This window comes from Sturnira hondurensis, unplaced genomic scaffold (assembly GCF_014824575.4).
Source record: "Sturnira hondurensis isolate 20B ecotype Veracruz unplaced genomic scaffold, ASM1482457v3 Scaffold0004474, whole genome shotgun sequence".
In the NCBI taxonomy this organism is placed as follows: domain Eukaryota; kingdom Metazoa; phylum Chordata; class Mammalia; order Chiroptera; family Phyllostomidae; genus Sturnira; species Sturnira hondurensis.
Window position 1 is genome coordinate 5,030,717 of NW_028077105.1, and position 15,188 is coordinate 5,045,904.

The following is a 15,188-nucleotide window of genomic DNA, read 5'->3' on the forward strand; positions in this document are numbered from 1 at the left end:
TCAGAAAAACTGCTGACCACTCAGCACAGTGTAGGCAGATGTACTTACAAAACATCCGTGATAAAAGAGGCAAAGGCATTGAGAGAGTCTTCAAAAACAACTCACTGAAGCCTAACACAGCATCTCACAACAATGCCAGCTGGTACACTGATACAGACCAGTTCCTGGAACACAGGGGGAAGCCTGTACTACAAGAAGCCCTCCCTCCAGAAGATAAGTCCAATTTTTTTTGGTCCTTCCTCAAACATAGAGGAGCCTTCATTCCAATTGTTGTATAAACTGGTTCAGAATCCAGTGAATTTCTGTTGACTTTCTCTGCAACAGCAAAAATAATTCCAATAACTATTTACCTATATACCTTTGTTGATTGAATATAAAATTGTATTTTGTGTATATGTGTTCATGTACATAATTTCTCTTTAAAATTAAAATTAAGCTCAAAATTTTGCTTTGATTGTCATGTAACTATTATCAGTAGGTCAATAGTGTATATTCATTAAGCCAGGCATCCAGCAGAGGCTAGCTATGGTGGGGGATACAAAAAAAGAGAAAGGAACATTGTCTGCCCTCAAGGCTGAGTTGCAGTGGGTAGATAAAATTAAGGCTCCTGTCACTCCAAGTACAATTACTGCCAAACCTATGATAAGTACTGTCCAGAAGCGTTTAGCTCCAAGTACAATATGAGCCAAAGAAGAAGTTGGCTTGACTTCAACAGGCACTACAAGCTCTGTCAAGGGTATCAGGTGTGAGCTGCCTTAAAAGAGAAAATTGGAACGAGAGGCCAAAGGGCAGGGTTTGACATATCATATTGTACAGAACACAGGAACAAAGACATGAAAATGGGACTGGAGTGATGTGTGGTGGGAAAATTAATGTCTAATCCAAGAAGGCTGCAGATCTGAATGGAAGTAATACTTCCATTCATTATCGAAGAGAAAGAGCCATCCACAGGCCCTAATAGAGCCAAACACCAGACACCGAGAATGGCAGTGGAGAGAATACTGGCTGTTTTATATGGATGGCACCACCCAGGAGAATGAGAAGGGAAGCTAATGCTCGAAAGCCTGGACTCCCCAATGGTGTGCAGGTCGCAGCTAGGGCAAAATCACTAGACACTGTGGATCAGGGACTGGGGACCATGCTGGGAGGTGAATGGTCAGAGGTGAGGTGATGAATCATTTCTCCAGGACTTGAGGTAGGCTCTGAGGTCTTTCTGGGGTCTGTGTTTTCATAAAGTAGCCAGGAGGTAGTTGCAGCTTAGGGCTCAGAAGCTGAAATACAACTTAGGTAAAGATGTTATATTTAGCTTGCTAGAGATCAGATCATGTGACCACTGTCAGGTCAAACTATTGTCTTTTGATGCCTTGAGGAGTTGCTGATTATGGGGGAAAGGCAAGGTCTCTGAGGGGTGTAGGTAGAGAATTTAAGACCAAATTTAATCAAAGTCAGGTCATAAAAACCCTCAATTTCATAAGGAACATGTACCTCACAGACAGACGTTTTGCACTCTTTTATTCTCCATGTTCCTTCTTAAAGTCAACAAATATTGATTGAAAGCCTATTAGGTGCCTGGCACTTTTCTAGGTCCTAGGGATAGAAGACAACATCGACAGATGTGCAGCCCAGATTCTAGTCAGGCAGACAAACCTGGAAGGCTAATAGCCAGAAAAGAATGTTCGGAGGGCACATGGAAGAACACCCTGGTGTCAGATGCGTCCTGGATTTATCAGGGGGGTCACTTTGGAAGTTATACAAATGTCTAATCACTGGGTTGTACTCCTGCAACCAATATAATATTGTATGTCAACTACAAATTGAAAATTAAAATTATTAGCAAAAAAGGAATTAGGAAGGAGAAATTAATCTAGGATTAGCAACAAGGACCGAGGAGCCACTACTTTGCCTTCAGGCCCTGGACTACATGAGGTATGGGAGAGACCCCCCTGGAGAGTGATGTATACACAGAAGTGATGTCCTGAGGGGAAAGTGAAATTTTATTTAGATCTGGAAAATGATGTGCGTGAGGTTTGTACTGAGTAAACCGCAAAATAGGTGAGTCTATTCTTTTCAGGCTGTTACATGCACTTATCTTATCTGGTCTCCAGAAGAATCCAGGGAAGTAGACAGATGGAGAAACTGAGGTCAGGGAGTGCAGTCACTTCGGCACTGGACCGCACTGTGAAACTAATGATGGTTAATCATCAGATATCTTCTCTTGCATGGGTTCCTTCGAAGATCCTGGAAAGGAAAGAGGCCCACCAAAGTGTTCGTTCAGCCACCCATTTCAATGAAATCTGTAAAAGTGAGACCCTTTAATCACAACTGGTGACTAAATCACAAGTGGTAAATACCAGTTTCTTTCCATTCCAGGGTCCCCTCTGTCAGACTTCCTTTCACGTTGCATGGTCCAGAGAGTTTTTAGGATCTGTCTAATGAAAAGTTGAGTTGGAGCCCTGGCTGGTGTAGCTCAGTGGATTGAGTGCGGGCCTGTTTGGAGCAAACAGTCGCCAGTTCGATTCCCAGTCAGGGCACATGCCTGGGTTGCAGGCCAGTTCCCAGTGGGGGACCCGTGAGAGGCAACCACACATTGATGTTTGTTTCCCACTCTTTCTCCTTCCTATCCCCTCTCTCTAAAAATAAATAAATAAACTATTTTTTAAAAAAAGAAAAGTTGAGTTGGGGACATCAGCAGGTCCTTGAAAAACATAGTTACATTATTTCATTCTACATCTTTTGGATGTAATGAAGAGATGTCATAGAAACTCAATTCTTGTTTATATCAATTAGCCTATGGTAAACTGGCTTCTTTATATATTGTTTCACTTAAAGTCACAGAATCTATCAACAATATTAAGTGCGAACTTACTGTACATAGTTTAAATTTTATAGGATCAATTTTTGTTGTCCAAAGTCACTTATGTGTGTGGTAACATTGTTGCAAAACTTCCTGGTATAGGCCTGGCTTCCAGGCATGTACTCTCCAACACCCTATTTGTTCTCTCTCTCTCTCTCTCTCTCTCTCGCGCGCACACACACACACACACACACACCTGTGCCAATTCCTCTGGCTTCTACAAAAAATAACACAGGTTATTCTACAGCACCCTGCACTGGAAATATGTGGGTGTGAATAGTGGAAGAGAAACAAGTTTTTACATATAAAGACTGAATTATCATTTCATTCTTTGTAAAAAAATATTATAAAATTGTTATCTTCTCAAGAGGTGACTGGAGAGTATGCAAACAAAAATTTTTGGAAAAAGAGTGTTCTAGAAGTGTGCCAGGCTAATAAAGATATTGTGTAATTCTTACAGATTTTGTAATACATATGGCATTTACCAGCTTTTTAAGTTTTGTAATTCTTAGTGTTCTTTTCTCATTATACATACTCACTTTCATATCTAATTTTGTATTTCTAATTTGTACTCTTTTTCTTTAAGACCTATGCCAAACTGTATAAGCACTGAAAATACTCACAAAGAAACTAAATATTCTAACCCCTTGTCTGATGAACACTGTAGCCTCTCAGACCTACCCACCATTCATGTGGTGTCAGCATCGGAAGTGACCGTGGAGAAGCTGACCAGTGGTAATTTCCACTAAGTGGAGGTCTCCCTTTTTTTTATCTCCAATGATTTATCCATGTTGAACATTTTGATGCCATAAAAAAACGAGAAATTCCCCTTTCCTCACTCCCAAACCTCCACCCTAGTTGTTTTCCTTTACACACATACCTCTTCATTTCCTGATTCGGGCCTGGGCTTGAAGTAAACGTACCTGAATCCAGCCAGAAAATCTGTTATTGCAATAGTCTTGGCCTAACAGGAGCAGGAAATACCAACAACCTTATGTGAGCTATTCCCCAAAGAAGAGCCAACCTGAATGTATAAACATGGGGCCCCTGCATAACTCAGATGAGGTTCAGATAAGCTGCAGACATTGGAAACACCTTTCCTCCTGTTCTTTGGTGGCCACTGGGTAGGTATGGATCCCACACAATGAAACGCTGAAATAAGGGACTGAATAACATTAAAAAAATGCAAGCCCCTGGGAAATAACAAATGGCAGTTCTATTTGAAATATTGTTCTAAATACCAACTTTAATTGTCAAACAGAGAAAAAAATTACCAACAAAAGCAAAGAAGACTCAGTCTTATTTGTTGAGAAAAGGATTTCTACATTCACTGTCCAGTCTTTGCACAACTAAGTATTTTCCCTTCAGTCAGGCTCCAAGGTGAAACGAAATAGATTTCCTTTCTTCGGTGCATTATATGGAAGAAACAAAGGAGAGAGAGAGAGAGAGAGGGAGAGAGAGAGGGAGGGAGATTACCCTTGTAAACGGCCTGATCTTCTCACAAAGACCAGAAGCTAGTGTCTGAAGCGCACAAAGCACACCCATTCCACAAGTTTATGCATCTTCCTTTCAGTAAAACACGTTACTAACAAACCGATGTTATCACTATCCGGTTGTAAAGTTTGAAACTTCATCCTGCTCCTCAATATGACCTTAAGTCCTTGACTTGGGTGTTCACAATAATCTCTTGCTTCACCTTGGACACTTTTGCAATGTTTCGTGTTGCTTGCAGTATTGACGCAATTGTGTTGTAGTCCTGTTTACTGTACTAGCAATAACATTCTAGTCAAACACACATCTTACAATTTGCATTGGCCTTGTTGTGACCTGCCTGATGACTCACCCCTGGTCGACCAGCCGTGGTTTCCCAGTACTGACACAAAGCTGTTTTCCCCCATTAGTTGGAGAAGCCTGTTCACATGGACTCAAATACATGACTGGGCTGGGCTGTTTAAACTGCTTTGGGGAAGAGCAATAAGGCAAGGCATCTGGGTAGCCAGCTCTCTCCTTGAAGTCTGGATGAGAGGAAAGCGCAAGGCACAAGATTTTCAAAACAACCTCCTCTGCAGGAGTCCCACATTTTTCTTTGAATGGTTGTTCTGAGCATAATTCCATGATTCTGTTTGCTTAGCTCCCTAGTGTTTTGGTGTTGAAACATCGACAATTAAGGATGGTCACAAAACAGAGACAGTGATGCTGGGCAGAAGGATGCTTGGTGGCTAGAAGAGACTCAGTTACGCTACATCTACAAAGTCCTTCATGCAGAATAACTCAGGCCTGCATCTGTCCATGGATAATTACTAAATGAAGGAACACACTAAGGAAGGAGCAGGAATAGGACACGTAGCTAAACTTCATGGGGAATGAGGCCCTGCCAATCTCAGAGGCTCCCTTAGGCAAGAACCTGGTAATCCTAATGGCATCCTGGCTTGGTGTATGTTCTGGCACTGATGGAGCCCCACCAACCCAGGTCATGCCCATTCTTCATCGTATTGCTGCTAAGTTAATATGAAATCTCTAGTATCTGTTTTATAAGTTACTCATGCACCTGGCCACTGTTCCTCTTCCCACCCACTACCTATCTCCCGTCCTTCTGATTATTCATTCTCCTGCCAAATTAAAAGGATTAGGGAGGTGCCTAAAACCAGTTTTTCTCTTACTTAGGTATGCTTATGAAAATGAGACCAGAAAATGAGGGCAAGGAAAAGGTAAAGAGAAGAGGTTGAAAAGCAACTGGGATGTGGCTGTGGATTTCATGTTGTCATAGAGCAACTTCTCCCCAGAGGCCAGGTCAATGGAGAATAGAAGAGGTGAGATATGTGTAAGTCATTTACCTTCTCCGAGGAACCTAGAATCTACCCATTAGTTCCACTCAACTTGATCATAATCTCAACCCTACCATAACTAACACTCTAAAGACAGTGATAGAATATGAGGGTGCAAGGTGAAATTCAAACAATAACAAGTTAACCCTTCTATTACAAGTGAGTAACAAAATCACACCTCAGTGGGTGGGAAAGAAAAGAGTTAACCATAGTATGTTTGAGGAATAGTATTTGGCCTATATACTAAAATGCAATATACAAGAAGAACTGTACACAAATATATACTCAAGTAAACTGTGTTTCCCATGGATAGGGGTTAGCAATTCCAAAACTATTGTATGTGTGTATTAGGGTTGAACAAGAAGTAATTCTACTACAGGTGATGAAACTGTTGGAAAAAAGGAGTTACGAATTAAGAAAGGGAAGGATAGGTAAAATAAATCAGTGGTGTTGGACCAGAAACAGAGGTGTCGGTATGACCACGTGGATGTGAGTGTGTGCATGCACGTGTGTGTGTACACAGATGGGCTGCACTTAGCGGTGATGACCTAGAATCCCCCCCACCACCTTTTTGGAAGGCTAATCCAGGGCCCTTAGAAAAAGAAGGAAAATATGTGTAGTCAGTGTTTTTAAGGGAAGTAGATATTAGACTCACACTAAAACACCAGGCTCACAAGGCTACTCCAAATGGGGCCGAAAAAGGGTGTTACTTACCCAAAGCACCGGACAGGAGCACAGCTGCATGATGGGAGAGGGAAGGAAGGAAGAAAACACCAGTAACAGCTAAGAATCTCTGCTCCAAAATGTCTCCATCCATGAACCACGATTAGGGACCGCAAACTACATTCACTCCAGTGCAACTCTCATAAAATACTCACAAATTCAGAGGTTACTGCTTAATTTCAGGATATACTCTTGATCTGTAACATTTGTTTAAAGGCAGGAGTTCTGTTTAAAATTTGTGGAAGGGCAAACCAAAAGTAGTAGGCCACCTTGAAGCCATTTTTCCATTAACAGTGTATGATCAATATGAAAAGCATAGCAACTCGAAAGCAGCTCTCAGGGATTCTTCACGGAGGCTCAAGAAACTGACAATCCAGTCACTCTCTCTCTCCGGAGAACTTTCCCATCTGCCAGTCACTTGCATGACTCCTTTGAGACATGAGTCAAAGAGGCTTGATATGACGTGAAATGAATCACCCCCCGTGGAGGGAAGTCTCTGAGGAAAACTGACAAGTAATCCATTCCTGTTTCCAAGGAAGGATTTATTTACGCATGAGTTTAAGGAGACAGGGTGACTGGAACATCTCACCCTGGACCAAGACTTGAGTCCTAGCAGGTACCCAAAGGCTTGTATTGATGCACAGCATGAAAACAGCCACTCTCTATGATCTGTGATTTCTCCGGCCGAGGGTTCTCTCGTTTCTCGCAGGCATAGACCTGGACGGCATCACTATTAACTGTCCTGTCAGTACAGATGGGAGTTCAGGGTTTCAAAATTTATCGAATAATGTATTTTAATGGAATACATTGACATTAACTGAATAATGAGTAATTGCTAATCTTAAAATTTAGGATTTATTCATCCAACAAATCATCCATGGTGATTATCTATGAGGTAGGAGGGAAGTAGAGATGAGTAATAAGATGTACCCTGCTCTTAACAACCTTAAGAATGGAAGGAGGGAGTGTAAACAAAATGAACAGAGAATCTGACGTGACATAAAGTGTGAAAAGTAGCACAAATATAGAGAATATGCAGAAATACGCAGAAATAGCATGAAGGGGAGATCTTTTGACCCTGGGGGTGTCAGGAGTCCTTAAGAGAGGGTCCTGCAGAAACTGAGGTGATTTTGAAGAAGGAACCAGAGGTCACCAGGCAGCCTTTAGTGGGTAGGAGAATGGAGGAAGGAAGTAGTGCTTTCTTGGGAGCAAAAAGCCCCCCCAAAACAAAACAGCAGGTGCAAATGGAAGCACGAAACAGTATGTTAGCCAGTAAAACTCAAAGTTCGTATTATCATTGAGTTAGATGGGCAAGGTGATGGGATGCAAGCAAGTGCCTGGCACAGCAGGAGCAGGTGCTGCTTGCTAGAGGTCATCAACTGCCCTGGGCCACCTACCTGTACTATATCTACAGTCAGAGAGACATGGTCAGACTTGCATTTTGAATAGATGTCTCTGGGTGAAAACAAAATGAAAGAAACCATAGTGACAGCACACTGTGTGTAGGGTCTAATTAGAAATGTTTCTTCCCAATATTGCTGTATTCCGTTAAGTCATATTTTAGGGCACTAGTCTTTCTTTTCTTCTAATCCTTCAAACTCATGCCATCTGATAATAATGTCAGCGGCAATGACATGGAATACGTGTGTTGGGGGGTGGGCAGTTAAGACCATCGCCACTGTCCCCCTTTTAACTGCTCCGTCAGCTGGCCCATATAAGCAAAGACAGTGTGCTTGCTCCAGAATGGCAGCTTCAACACAAGGCCAAGTCCCCTGGTCCAGCCGCCGGCAGCTCTAAGGAGCCCTTCCACTATGCAAATTCTACAGCACCCACTGAGTACAGCAAAGGGTTCACAGGTGATCCTTTGTTTGCTCCAGGTCTTAGAGGTCTCACAATGCCTTCTTATGCAAGGCCCTCTGGGAAACCTCCCTCAGAACCCCACTGGTGTCCAAATGGCTGGGACAGGACACTGCAGGTGAGGCTTCGGGAGAGAGTCTCCATTCCTCACTGATGACCATTGCTCCTGAAACCGACAGCACATAGTGTGGCCACTGGATGATCTTCCACTGAATTTCCCAAGAGATGTTTCGGATACGAGCAGTCCAAATCATACTCTATCTGAAAAGGCAAAAGCCTAGAACTGCTCCATAAGACATAAACAGTGTTGATGATCGTCTACAAAACCAAAAGGAATCTCCTGCAGTGCTTTCAAAACATAAAACTAATGACTACTCAGAAATGCTTTCTGTTGTTTTGTGCATTTTAAACAATTTTGGTTAGGTGTAATATGACTGCTTCAGTTCACACTTTTGATACTATAAATATCATGTGCTTATTTTTCTTTTCTTCTTTCCCTCTTTTCCTTTTGCATTTTCATTTTCACTTAGTTATCACCCAGTGGTGGTAGAGTGTTCATATTCTAATTAAAACTGATTTCTTTTTGTAAAAAAATTGGTATCAATTAGGATAAACAGATCCTCTCCCTTTTTTTCATTTTACTCATAAGGTTGCCAGATTTACAAAATAGAAAAACAGATGGCCAAGTTAAATTTGAATTTTAGATAAACTACAAATAATATTTCAGTATAAATATATTCCATGCAAAATTTAGGAGATACTTATATTAAAAGATTTTTTATTTCTCTGAAGTTCAAGTTTAACCTGGAATTCTGCATTTTATTTGGCAAGCCATTCAAAAAGACTTGAGTTTGATTTAATAATATTTTGGTTAGACTATCTAGCCCCTAGAAACATAAATAAATAAGACTAGACAAAAATATAATAAGCTGCCCTGTTCATTATTTGGGTAAGAATATAATGATTCCTAAAAATTTTATCCCTGTGTTTTTTATATTTTATATAAGAATATATGTTGCTTTCCAAATAAAACAATAATGCAATTTAAATACAAAAATGTATCTAATTGGAAAAACTCTATTCTCATTTTTTAATGTCTGAATAATCTGCCCACATTGTGCTCTCCAAAGCTAGTTTGGGCTGGTTATGTCGCCCCAAGCTTTAACCCACCCAGCTCTCACTGGGCTGATCTGGTCTCCACCTTTCAAACTGAGGGCCCCTCTGTAATCAATTGACTAATTCAGTCTCATGATCCAAGTGGCCAGTACACATTCCAAAGTTCTCTAATACAAGATCTGCTGCAGAAGATAAAATAGGAAATGTGTTTGCCCATGAATGAAGTTTTTTTGGCTTTTGGTAGACATTCCATTAGATGGAGCAATACCTGCTTCACAGCCAACGAGAAAAAGTATCAGCAATTCATACATGCCTCTAACTCATCCCCTCAACGTGCTCTGAAGAATCAGTTCCTTTAAAAAATTAATAGACTCTTCCAAGGTGAGGTAACCCTGGTGGTGCTGGCACTCTTAGGGAGAGGCTTTGTCAGACATGTACCAGAAGGAGGGCTTCAGAAGGGCGTGGGGCAGGCTCCAAGTGAACCATGACCTGAGATCCTTCCAATGGCTCTTCTGTCATCGCTAGTAAGAAATTTTGTTTTTATAGGAAACTGCCACGAGCAAAACATAAGCTCTGGCTTTTACTTTAAAGGAAGGATGCCAGCTTCTATGCTCATCTTTTAATTGCCTTACACGTAATAGAAGAGGTTGTTAGCGTAGTGAACAAGCCAGAACAGGGATGTGTAAGCCAACTGTTCTCTATTCCTACCATGGAAAGTTCATGAGGGCTGTGGTCTGAGGCCGACCAGAGGACGTAGGAGCTGGGAGACGATCTTCCTTTTCCTCTAGGCCCACAGCAAAGAGTACTGCCTTCTTTCCTTTGCAAAGCAACCACCAGGTATTTACTTCTCAGAGACCTGCTACAAAGATGCTTTAGTCTAGGACAAGAGTTGAGTCATGATTTGTACGACTTGATGGTGCTGCCACCCGCCTCTGCTCTCCCTCAGGTTTCGTTTTCTTGGTATGATAATTAGTTGTTGGCATTATGAACGTGTCTTCTGAGGAAAAAAAATAATGTGGGCACCTGCTGTTTCTGGAATGGTTGTTCTGTGCATCCTATTAAGGTAAACTATCTACTCAGAGCACAAGTACTGGCCAACCTGTGATCACTTAACCCAGTGCCCCTTTGCCCTCTTGCTATGTTTTTAACAGTACGTTCTAGCTGCTACCTTCTGCCTCCTACCAACTTACACAGTAGACTTTACACAGAAAGAAATCTCTCTTTAAAAAATCATGACTTCTACAGTTACCGAAAACTTGAAGTTACCATCTAGTGATTCTCAAACTCAGCTGCTCATTAGAATCATCTTAGCAGCTTAAAAACAAACAAACAAACAAACAAAACACCAATGCCAGAACCCTACCCTAGAAGACACCAGACAGAACCTCTGGGAGTGGGGCAACCCAGGGCATTGCTATGCTTTCAAAGTCCCACCCCACCCCCCACCTGGTGCATCTAATGGCTGGCCAAGGCCGAGAACCGCTGATCTCACCCATCGAGGCTCTTCCCAATGAGACTGGGACCCCGAGAGGCTGACAGACTGTCCCAAGGTCCCGATCCCTGTTAGTTAGTGTGCCCTCCTCTGTTTGTCTTCTTCCAGACCGTGAAACCCTTGAGCACCTAAAGCATGATGTTGACACTTAAATCCACATCGCTTGCCACAACAAGTGTTTGATGAGGACAGAAAACCAGGAAGAAAATGAGAGACCAGAGCCTGTTCTTCCCTTTGCTCCACAGCCTCTTATTAAGAAAAATTGTTATTAAGATAAACCACTATGAACATTTTAGCTCCAAAAGCTAAGTTATTAATTATCAGATTTCCCAATCTTATGACCCATTTATTTCTTGAAAAATTCTATGAGTCAGATCGCCCCCAAATCCCAAACCAAATGACTTTACCCTAATTAATCCAGCTGCTTTAAGCTAAGCGCTTGACCTTGTCCAGTATCCCACGCCTCACTAAATCCTCATGTTGCGGAGTTTCATTTGTTTCCCTAGTTAAAGTTGACATTCTTCAATTACTGGGACACTCAAGTTGGCATGTTTTCCTTCAGTATTGAGACTCCAGAGTGAAGAAAAGAATTATGGGAAATCTGTGTTACGATTAAGGAGAAACAGTTTTAGAGCCATGGGCCTGAGAGTTGCTGAGGCCTCAGCCCAGAGTAATCTATGGCTTTACTGATTCTATCCACTGCCAGCTGTCTTTCGCCTGGCACTCAGGTGGGAATCCAGTCCCCCCCCCCCATGGTGCGGTGGAAGGGCTTGGAACTGGAACACAGGTATCTGGGGCCCGAGAACTGTGCAGCAGCTTTTACGGTGCTGGGCCAAGTCCTCGCCCTTGCAACTTTAGTGTGCACTGACCAGTCTGCAAAAGGGCACATCACACTGTATCCCTTTACCTGAAGGTTTTCCCTGAACCCCAAAACCTGCCCACTCACCTGTACAGTTGACTGAAAACACTGATGAATGGACACCTCCCTCTCACCTCTCCTGTGACCTTCAACCCCAAACTGACAAGTAGTGAGGTTTCCAGCTCCCATCACCCTCAGGTGCAGTGACTCTATGGCACGTCGTTGAGTGTTCCCTGGTTGCCCACTTGTTAGCTGCCTTCCCTTCTTGCTCCTTTTCCCACTTTCCTTGCTGGTGCTTCCTTAACTTATCCCTCAGACAGTGAAATCTGATCCTGAGGGAACCAAAAGAAGGCATGGTGGGTTTGTCATTGTATCATCATTTGACCTCTCTGTGAGTCTCTGTCCTCAAAAAGTAAAATAAGGAAAGGAACGTGAAGTCCCACTTGGTCACCTCAGCAGGCACAGGGCAGCTTATTCCCTTGGACCTGGCCTTTGTCTCCTTCCCACCTTCCTCCCCGCACCGCCCAGTTCTCTTCTCCCCATGCTCCTCTCCGGCTACAGGGTTTTCCTTTGAATTCTTGCAAGTGCCTTTGAGACTCTGACTTATGCTGTCTCTCTACCTAGGACACTCTTCTCCCTTTTGCGTGTTTGGTTCCCTCCGATGCACCCTCCAGCTCTCTGCTGAAGGGCCACTTCCTGCAGGGAGGCCTTTTCTGGTGCCTGGTCTAAGATCGTGCTCCTGTTATGTTTTACGAGATACAGTGCCTCCACGTTTGGCATGCTTCATAGTAATTGCTATGCACTTCTCCAAGTTCACCTTACTCCCCAACCACACTCATCACTGGCCTTTATGCTCCTAGAGGACAGAAATCCAATTTATCTTGCTGCCCACTGCATCCCTAATACCCAGCCCAATGCCCAAACATATTAGGTCCTTACTAAATCATTGTTTAGTTAAATGCATACTGGTTCACTCAACATGCATTGAAGAAGTAGAGGATTTTGGAATAGAAGGGAATAGAAAACCTTCCAACCAGAGAGTCTTGGCTTTGTCTCAAATGGTTTACACCCAAGATGGGGCTTTTCCCTCACCCTTATCCTTGAAGCCTCCAGAGAAGGGTGTGTAAAGGGTGGATATCTCTTCAGCTGAGAACAGCTTTATCTTTTTATCCAAGTGTGGGCTGCCATCTTTTTTAACATGAAATTTTTTTAAATTGTAAAGCACTGTGTTAAAATAATCTATCCCGGTACTCACAAAAATGTGGAGTTGAAATTTGGAAAAGGAAGTTTAGTAGCAAACATTGTGCATGAGCAACATTTGGAGGCTGAAGGCACATTATTTATCAGCTCTTAAGATCAATGCATGCTTTCTGGGTGTGGGCCTTTCGGACATTTCCTTTGCACTTGGTGCAGTGATGAGCTTTATCTCAAAAATTTCTAGATCCTCTGTCTCAGGCAAAGTGATGAATTCACTCCCGACCTTTGCAACTACCACCTGCCCTAAAGTAAAATACAATTTCCTTAGCATGGGGCCCGCCTTTGCCTACCTTTCTCTCCAGGCTCATCTTCCTCCATATTCTGCCTCTTGCTTTCCTTGTACATTTATTTGCAGGCATGGTATTGTTTCACATCTCTATTCTGTGGCCCCTGCTATTCACTCAACCAGAGACTCCTCCCTCTCTCCCCCACCCTTCCGTCAATTTTGCTGGCCGCTCCCATTCATCCTCTGAGACTGGACTCAGGCCCAGGGCAGTCTTCTCTGAACTTCCAGACTGGAAATGCCACTTTTGGCTTCCGTTGCCCACTGGGTTTTCTCCCAGCACATCTACATAGTAAACATATTGGTTTGCTGTTCCCCACCCACCTACTCCACCCGCAAACACTTCCCAAGCTTGGTGTTCCCCATGCCAAGCACAGTGCCTGTTACTGAGCAGGCACTCAATAAATGTTTGCTCAAACTTACTGGTTGACATAAGAAATGTCCAAGCCAGTAGGGAATTTGCGTAAGAGTTGACTTAAGCCAAAACTGATGACAATTTTTGGGAAGCAAGACCTCAAATGCTCTGGAGAATAACAGTTTTTCAGTTTCTTCCATGCATTTGAGTTTAAGGAAGATTGTTTCCTGAAGGTTGGCAGACAGCACGGTGGGGGTTGGATTAGAGGACAGTTAGCAAGATTCTCTGCTCTCTTTGGGGTGGTTATGCTTGTTTCAGAGCTGCGTTAACCTGGATGCCCAAGAAAAATAGGGCTTGCTTAAGGCAAAGATAAACATTTACAAAAAGGTTACATACCTGGGGTATAGACCCCACCAAATAAGCTGCCCAGTTAGGAATTTATGAACAGACCCCCTGTGAGGTCACTGTTTACAGAAGCCCTCTTCTGTCCACACAATAAATATTATTTTTGTGCACCTTAGCCTTTATCTGATCAACAGTAGGTTAAATAAAATGCTAACTGATTTACTACCAAATTATAATTTAAAAGTTTGTGTTGTGTGCAGTTTATTTAAGTACTACCCAATAAACTCGCAGATTGGAAAAAGGAAGTGACTTAGCTTTACAAAAAAAAAGTTCTATAATGTGCACCAGTCTCTCATTTGGAGTTCCATGATCGCAGTCAACAGTCCTGGTGTGAAACACCTGGGGAAGGGAAAGCATTTCACACACTGAACTGCAAATAGTATCTCGCTGTTCTTCAGGACTCTCACATATACGAATGCGTGGTAAACAGGACTGCACCTTGATAATTCCTAGGAAGTCCATTTTCTCTTTTAATCAGACTGAATAGGAGTAGCCCTTTGTTAAGATGAATGAAATCTGCAGCTAGGCGTTGCGATTCATTTCCAAGGGCGGAGTTATCCAAGAAACCTTGCTCCAGTTCCGCCCTGGCGCCTGCCCTAAGAGCTCCGAGGCCCGAGTGTCCGGTCCAGGGCCGGGAAAGGGCGGGGCCGGCACTGGAGCCAGCAGCAGGATGCACCATCCCGGCGGACAGGGGGCTGCCCTGCCACCACCCTGGTAGCAGACTTTCAGTGCAGCTTGAAGTCTCTTGGGCTTCTGGGGCTCTGGCTTCTTCGGGACTTGGCACACTCCCCACACCCTCTATAGACCACAATACTGCTATTTGTTAGAATACTGTCATTACCTGTTGTCAGGTCACGTGCTGTCGATTCGCATCACACATACCCTCATCACCCTGGTGGAGTGACTGCAATAATTGTGTAATGAATTTCCCAAGGCTGGTAAGTAGCAGTTTGGGGTTAACTGGGAGTGAGGAGGGGGTTGTCTGCGCTCATGATCAGTGTTTTAAAACTGATGCTTAGAGCGTCTGTATTGTTCACATATATAGGCTCATTTTATCCCCACAAAAACCCTTTTAAGAAAAAGACATCCTCATACTGACGAGAAAATGGAGGCAGAGAGATAAATGTAAAGTTGGAGAAATGTACTTCCAGTAACCGTGTAG